Here is an 8,518-nt window from a genome sequence, read left to right as displayed (position 1 = left end):
GTGTAGCTCTCAGCTTTTAACACTAGCCATGGATGCCATATGGAGATTCAAGATGGTTGGATATGATAAACAAATACTATGCAAGTGTAGATAGTGATGCTACGAGAAAGCTCCATGCTAATACCAATATAGTAACAATACTCTAATGCTTCCTCCTTTGCTTGAGGAGAAGGGTTCTGTTTATAGAAGAAATGGGGAAATGAAGGGTTAATATTGAACAATATTAACAAGGGTTAGGATTTAAAGATATTCAATCCATGTGAGACTTTCAACCCAATCCCATGTTGACAAGTGTCACCATGAGGAGGCTTGAGAGGAGAGATAAGGAGCATTAAATTCTTGAGGGGACATGATGGTTACCCTAGGGGGTTGGGTTAGGGTTAGGTTAATGGATATTCCCTTTATCCAAGGGATATATGAATGTGCAAGGGTTAAATGGTTACCTTAGTCAAAGAAATAAATTCTTTGAAGAGACCCATGAGTCAAAAGGATGGTTAAGTTACAGGAAAGTCTCTAACCAAAGGTCAAAGGTGAGTTAACCATAAATGGTTATGTAAGAGCCTTTGATGGCTTGGAAGACTTTAGAGGTTAACCGTTTGAAGACATAAAACCTTTAATAGTTATTGAAAACTTTGGAGGTTTTTGAGAAGTGACTTCCTTTTTTTTTTTTGTAATAAAAGTGGATATACCACTAAACTTTTTTATTAATATTTATAATATTTTTTACACAGGATTCAAAGAGCATACCAGAGGAAAGAACCCTGGTAAGAAAACCTCCGGTCACGACTCATAAAAGTTAAACCAAAATACCCCACTTATTAGATTGTTCAAAAAACTCCCAACCCCCAAAAATCCACATAATTGGGTGTGGACATATACAAAATTTATAGTTTCATAGTTACATCAGGGCCATAAGGCTTCCTATCAAAAAGATTTTACAAAATATAGCACATATCTGCCTGAATGCCTCATACATAATATCTAACTAGCCAAAAACAAGATCCAATGTTGCAATTCATCTTTAATTTCCACATACCATCTATCTGCCTGCAAGAAAGAGTATCAGAGATCGATAAAAAACATGTCACCATTAACCCATATACCAATTACTGGAACTTTCTTTCGGAGGAGTAATTGTGACTTCCGAAGGAGAAAGAACCTTTAGAGGAGCAATAGGAAGAGGAGGGGCAAATGAAATGAAACTCTGAGGGGACATAAAATCAAGCAACCTCTCCAAGGCTTTCAATGCATCATCTATGCTGTCACAAATTAAACCCATTCGAATTTCAAAGAGCAACTCCCCACACCATCCATTATCTAGAAGATCTTGAACAGAAAGAAAGCCCCCATAAGGGAAAGAACCCATACCAAACTTATAACTATCCAAAGCTAACTCAATAAGATACACATTATGCAATGATGGAGCCAAGAATTTAGATGCCACAAGATGGACCAAAGTTTTATCCCACAATAGATACTTTGAATAAGAGATAAAAGAATAAGAGAGCAACCAACAATTCCCCACCACCTTGCGAATTCCAGACTCCAATTCCATAGTATGCAACACAAAAACTCTCCCAAGCTTCTTAGTGTTATACCCAAAATTGTCAACAACCTCTACTACCAGAGACTCAAGAGAAGCATGATACACAAAAAAGTAGTGAAGACATGAGAGAAAATTACCTTCGCTAAAGAGAAGATTATCCACAAAACTTTTCCTTTGTCACAGACAAAAAACAGATACAAAACTCTTGCACATTTCAACATTTTATATCCAAAGCAATTTGAAATCATCTAATAGCTTTTACATTTTAATCATAATAAATCAAAAACCTCTCGAGATAATGAATGAGCAACTCGTGTGTAGATAGAAATATAAATGCCATCTTTTAAAATCATTTCAAAACATTGAGACCAGCCGATACGAAATCCAATTAAACCAAGAAAATCATTATTTTAATGGCCGCCACTTATCATTACCTCTACAAGGAGTTCAGAGAAGACACCACATAAGCAATCCTTCCGTGCAACACAAACAATCAAAGCACAAATAACACTCGTGCGAATGCAGACTGAAATGACCTCGCCCAGTACTGTATGATGACAAGTTGCCACCCTAAAACCATAGAAGATAACCACCGTTGCTGCCGATGCCAGATCGTAACCATACTTCATAAATGAAGATATTTTCTCATCTACAAAGCATACTTGCCACCTGAACATATTCAACAAACATGACTGCCTCCAATGGAAAAAAGGCGAGAAAAAAAATTAAAATTACCATATGAAAAGAGGACCCCCAAATCTTAGTGCAAATATTCCAAAATTGAAGTAGGGATCTCTTCCACACTTACATCACGTAAATTAGCATTACTGTCAATAGCTAGATTAGCCAAGAAATTAAAAAACTCTAATTGCTGTAAAATGTGATCCAGAACATATTGCAATTGCCAACAATTAGACCTTTTCTTCAAAACACTTTGGGTGATCACCATTGAATCCCCTTCTATTACAAGATCCTTAATTCCCAGGGATATAGCCATATCGAAGCCTAAAGCCATGGCATTAAACTCTACAAAATTATTAGCCTTATGACCAATGGCATGAAACCTAGCCTGAATAAAGTTTATTTGATGATAAAAAATCACCATATCTACCCCAGCCAAACCAAGATTCCCATGAGAAGCTCCATCAAAATTCAATTAAAAATTTCCTTGTGCTGGGGGCTTCCAAATAGCCAAATTTCTCTTGTTTAAAGCATCATTCTTTTTCAAAATTGACCCATGAGAAGGAAGGACAGATAACATCTTCCAAACCCTAGTCACCCTACTATCCCAATGTGAGAAAGAGGTGAGATTTTCTAGATTCTTGGAAATATGAGACAAGGCAACTTCAGAAATGGAAGATTCAATTTTCAATAAAACCTCTTCAAGAGAAGAACTTGTTTTTTTTAAAATCCTGTTATTTCATTCTAACCAGATATTCTAGATTAAAATAGATGGAGAGACAATCCAGAGGCAAGCATAAAATGATGAGGCAAACAGGAATGGCCAAGATCTAAAATGAGAAATAAGATCTTTCCCTATGACAAAAGCCAAATTCAATTTATCAAACAACCATTGCCAGCATTGGTATGCAAAATCACAATGAAGAAATAGGTGAGAAGAACATTCCAAATTTTTATTCCATAACACACAAGGAAAAACAACAGTGATACCAAGTCTATCCAATCTCATACCTATAAGGATCCTATCCTGAATTGCTAACCAGGCAAAAGCACTAGCTTTTGCCAAACAGGCCGAATGCCAAAAAAGCTTATATGGCCAAGAAGATAAATCTTTCGCAGTCATAAGAGAATTATAACCATCTTTCACCATATATTTACCAGAAATATTCTTTGTCCTAACAAGTTCATCTTTAGAATCATAGAGGATAATCACTCTTTCTCCCATAACCTTTGCAAAATGCATTTTTAGTTCTTGATCAACATCCAGAAAACTCATTGGATTTCCACTTTGCCATCCTAAGATTTCCACTGTATACTATCTCAAAATAATCTGCCACAAAGACCCCCCAAAGGGAAGAAAGAATAGATATCAGAGGGGACTAGTCCCTTATATTTAGTAATGGAATGTGACCATTCCACACCTCTTCCCAAAATATAACCTTCTTCCCATTATGAACAATCCAAGAGAAATGTGGCAAAATAACAATCCTGCACTTGCATATGAAATTCCACATTACTAAACTTGAAGGTAAATTTGAAATTTGAAAAATATTCTCTCTTGGACCATTATTAAGGTATTTTGCATACATAATTTGTGCCCATAAAGAACCAGGTTTCTCATACAACTTCTAGACCAACTTAGCTCCTAGGGCCAAATTCTGATTTTCCAAGTTCCTAGTACCTGTACCCCCAAGATCCTTAGGCAAACAAACATTATCCCAGGCTACTAGGGAAAGTTTTTTCCTTCAGGTCCTAAGAGTGTCCTGCAAGCTCACAATCATAGATTTTGGAGATTTTAACACTGACATAAGGTAAATGGGAACTGCATCAATAAAAATTTAATAAGAACGATTTTCCTAGCCAGAATTAACCATGTGTGATTCCAAGATAGAATTCTCTTTGAAATAATAGAAATAATCTTATCCCAAAAGCTTAATTGATCATGTTTAATAAAGAAAGGTATACCAATATAAGTACATGGGAGGTTACTAGGTTCAAAACTCCAAAAGGACTGCAATCTATACTGAACTATTTGTGATGTATTGAGGAAGAATACTTTTGACTTCTCAACATTAACTTTCTAACTTGAAAATGCAGCATAATTATGAATAATTCCTTTTATAATAGATGCCTCCCTCAAAGAAGCCTGACCAAATAACAAATTATCATCTACAAATAGACAATGAGAAATAGAATCCAGAACCCTTGAAATCCTCACCCCCTTCTAAAGCCCTTTAAATTTCGCAGCCTTAATAGCCCAACTAAAAGACTCAGCTAAAAGTATAAACAAAAAATGGGACAGAGGATCCCCCTACCTCAAACCTCTAGAAGAGGAGAAAAAACCGCAAGGGGAACCATTAATTAAGACTAAGAATCTTGCAGAAGAGATGCAAGCATTAATCCATTTGACCCAAGCATTAGAAAACCCCAACTTCTCAAGAACAAGACCTAAAGCCCCCCATTCAACCCTATCATAAGCCTTCATCATGTCCAATTTAAGTATCATGGTTGAAAACTTCTGAATGGAGATAGAATGCAACACCTCATGTGCCACAATAGCTCCGTCCGTTGTTTCCCTACTGGGCACAAAACCACCTTGCTCCAAAGAGATGATTTTAGGAAGAGTTTTAGCTAAATGAAGGGAAATTGCCTTAGTAAAAATTTTATACAAAGTGTTGCATAAAGCAATAGGACAAAAATCAGCAAAAGCCTTAGTAACCTTTTTTTAAGGAATAACAGCAATCATCGTAGTGTTAAGTTTTTTTAAAATTGACCTATTTCTCCTAGCCTCTTCAAGAGCCAATAAAACATCTTTGCCCACAAAGTCCCAACACTTCTGAAAAAATGAAGGGGTAAACCCATCCAGCCCCAGAGCCTTAGCTAGATTCATGGCAAAAACCACACATTTGACTTCTTCTAATGAAAAAGGAGACATCAACATCCTATTATCCTCTAGGGACACTAAGGAGGGAATGTCAGAAATAAAATCATTCTTAAAATTTCCACCTTCCGAGGATAACAATAATTTGAAAAATATAACTGCCTCTAAAGCAATGTCCTCTGATTCTGTTAGTAATTTCCCATTGGGATCCTCTATGCAAGATATCCCATTTCTTCTTCTTTTTATCTTTGTGGAAGAGTGGAATAAATTTGTATTTCTATCCTCATTTGAGAGCCACACTTCTCTAGATTTTTGCCTCCAATATATTTCTTCCCTAGCTAATACTTCCTCAAGTTCTATTCTTAAAGTCTTTAATTCATCAAACACATGTGGAACCATACCATGATCAAGAGCATACCTATTAAGATAGTCAATCATATCCTGAACTCTCTATTTCTCTTGGAAAATGTTCTTCAAATGCGAAGTATTCCACTCTTTAATATTCATCTTCAAGAAGCTTAGCTTCTTGGCAATCTGAAACATTCAAGACCCTAGACAGAAAGGAGCAGAATCCCACCATTTCCTAAGAAGGGGCAAGAAGGAAGAATCCATGAACCAAATGGGTTCAAATTTAAAAGAAGACTTAAAAGGAGCTATATCCTCCAAAATACTTAGAGAAATCGAAAAATGGTTAGATCCTGACACAGGCAAAATAGAGGAGAAAAACTCAAAATCTAAATCCAACCAATTTTCTGAAAGCAAGAACCGATCTTATCTTTCTGCTATTTGAGAAAAATCCCTTCTCATATTTGTCCAAGTAAAAACCACATTTTTAGATTTACAATCAAAAAGATCCATGTCAAAAATGAAATTCCCAAAATCTTCCATAATTCTTTTATTCGATAAAATCCCTCCACTTTTCTCACTTAAGTCCATGATTACATTAAAGTCTCCCCCAAAAATGACTAAAGACCCCTGTTTCAAAGGGGAAGTAATCCTTTTCAAATCACTCCATAACTTACTTTTTTTATGAATCCCAGATGGAGCATAAACATTAAATAACCATACCTTAACCTTAGAAATCTTGCTAATAACCAAAAACAACAACCAATTTGTAGCCGATGTTACTAACTGCACATCAATATTATAATTATTCCATAATAATGCTAAGCCTCTTGAAGCACCACAAGCTGAGCAAGAAAGAAAATTCCACCTTTTCCAAGATGAAAAGAGCACATCAGCAGAATCCTTTGACAATTTAGTCTCTTGCAACATAAAGATATCAGACTTAATTAAATTCATCTGAGACTTAATCAAGCGTCTCTTGTTAGGGGCTTTTAAGCCCCTAACATTCCAAGAGATAATCTTCATTGTCCTCGAGGGGAGATCGAAGCTCCCCTCTTCTCACTGTCTAGAGATTTTTTTGCTATCTCCAAAGCAACTTTGTAAATTTCTCTTTACAACCCCTGACCTAGTCACAGGAGTACTGGTCATTGGTTGCTTACCCTTTTTCTGTTTCCCCTTCAATGGAGTTGAACTAGACTTTTTAGGTCTACCTAAGGAAAGAGACTTTCTCCCTTGACCAATGTCCGGAGAAAGGGACAGAGTCTTCTGTATTCTAGCATCAATTTCCATTTGAGTCTGAACATTTTTTAGGGGGTCTACCTCATCTAGGAGAACCTATAGATGGTGTTAAGACCAAAGTAGTTTGGACAATTGGCAAATTCTTAACAGATTTTGGAGAAGCTAAAACAGTCAGATTATCATCAGACCCCAAATCCTTAGAAGCCAAAATCTCAAAAGGATTAACTGTTGTAGTAATAGAAAGAGATGAATTAATCCCTCCTAGGTCATTATGAATTGAACAAATAACCCTATCCGCAACCTCCCCTTCAATTTGAGGAGCATGTTTATTAAAAAGATCATTAACTTGTTGAACCAATTCTATGTTAGGCGCTCATTAAAACCCAAATTCACGTGACTTCCTTTTATTTAGGAATGTGACAATGATTAGGATGGGATTAGGCTAATTAGAAGGAGTTAGAAGAATCTAGAAGGGATTTAGGCATGCAAGTGGATTTTGTAGGAGAATGCAAGTGGGAGGAATTTTGGGATTTTCAATTAAACTAAAATCATTTATTTCAATTAAATGGTGTAATTTTCATTTGGATAGATATTAATTAAATATATATTAATTTATTTAAATGTGAATGTGAATTTTGGATTTTATTTAAATAAATCTTAATTTATTCAAATGAGAAAAAAGGGGGGATAAAGCATTAAATGCTTGAAGACTTTGAGGGAAACCATTAAAGGCTTAAGAAGACTCTAGAAAGAAGTCATTAAGTTTGAAGACTTTAAGGGAAACCATTAAAGGCTTGAGAAGGCTCTAGAAGGAAGCCATTAAATTTGAAGACTTTAAGCAAAGCCATTAAAGGTTTCAAGTGGGTGAGGATAAATAGGATCTTAAATAAATAATTTATTTATTTAAAATAGTTGTGCAACTTGCCTTTGTAGGAAAATGCAAGTGGGTGGAGGATAAAGGTGATTTAAATAAATGTTAATTTATTTAAATGTGAGAGATCGGATTTTGGGGGATTTAAATAAATATTCATTTATTTAAATTTGAGAGAAGATTTAATTAAACAAATATGATTTATTTATTTAATTAATGGTCTGAATTTGGTTAAGTGTTTTAAATCAAATAAATTGAATAATTAATTTAATTAATAGGAGAAGAGGGTTAAGATGAATTAATTAAATATTAATTTAATTAATTGTCGATAGATGGTTAAATAATCAAATAAATACTAAGTATTCATTTAATTAAGTGGACAGATTTGGGTGTCTACAGATAGTTGTGGTATGAATCACCAACAAACTTTACAGTACTAGGCTTCTCAGTCATTTCCAATATCTTATCCTCTGTAAGCTCATCATCATCATCATCAAACATTCCTTCAGAAACACTATGCTCCTTTTTGTTTCCTCATTCTAGACTATTTCATGTTCTGTCTTCATTTCTTCTTCCTCATCATCACTATTTATATTCATAGGTATGATTTCCTTCTTCTTCGAAACTCTCTTTTATTTTTCTAAACTTTGGAATAAGAAGCATAGGCATCACGTAAAAGTCTCTTTGATTTAAGAACTTCATTTTCATCTTTGGTAACAAAATTCTGGACCTTCCAAGAATATCATCCTTCATTCCAAACCTCTCTACACTCTAATCCTTTAACATCATCAGAATTTTCTCTGCTAACCTCATACATTCATCCTCAGAAACCTCATATGGTAATAGAGTTACCCAAGAAACTCTAGGCACCATAGCTTCTGAAAAACAATTCTTTATCAACTAGAGACACAATGCCAATCTCATACCAATCCAAAACCTTAGGAGGAATCTTGTT

The sequence above is a fragment of the Cryptomeria japonica genome, chromosome 11 (assembly GCF_030272615.1).
Source record: "Cryptomeria japonica chromosome 11, Sugi_1.0, whole genome shotgun sequence".
Lineage (NCBI taxonomy): Eukaryota > Viridiplantae > Streptophyta > Pinopsida > Cupressales > Cupressaceae > Cryptomeria > Cryptomeria japonica.
Note: the sequence above shows the minus strand (reverse complement) of the source record.